The following is a 481-nucleotide window of genomic DNA, read 5'->3' as shown; positions in this document are numbered from 1 at the left end:
AACCAGTGCAGCAACGACTCGCAAGCTGCCCCGGCCACGAGAAGTGCTGCTACGACACCTGTCTGCAGCACCACACCTGCAAGGCTCCCGGGAGCACCTGGTAGTTCTTAACCCGTGTACAGTAGCAGGTTGAATGTCGACTTGCTGCTGTTTATAGCGTTTTATGTAACAGTATAAATTAAAATGTAAAATCTCCATACAGACTATTTCCCTAATACATTTTTAAAAAATGGTGCCGAACGTTTTTATCTAAACAAGCAGTTTGGTCACTGGTCGAAAAAGCTTGCTGTGAGATATGAACCAATTCCATAACTGTTCCTCAGGCGTGCTATGGATAAAACCAAAGATCCTCCATATACAAATAAGAAAAAAAAATCAACTTAATACCATGGTCATATACAAATCAACTATGTAAACTATAGCAAATTAGTATTATTCGTCAATGCGTCATCAGAAAATATCATGGATACGCGCATTACAA

The 481-nt window shown here is 40.1% G+C and overlaps 1 pseudogene; it reads left to right on the top strand.

The window, feature by feature from the left end:
• Nucleotides 1-197, top strand: part of LOC119592838 — a 3704-nt pseudogene extending 3507 nt beyond the window's left edge.
• Nucleotides 198-481: the final 284 nt, after the last annotated feature.

The sequence above is a fragment of the Penaeus monodon genome, chromosome 31 (assembly GCF_015228065.2).
Source record: "Penaeus monodon isolate SGIC_2016 chromosome 31, NSTDA_Pmon_1, whole genome shotgun sequence".
Classification (NCBI taxonomy): Eukaryota; Metazoa; Arthropoda; class Malacostraca; order Decapoda; family Penaeidae; genus Penaeus; species Penaeus monodon.
This window is presented reverse-complemented; position numbering and strand designations above follow the sequence as displayed.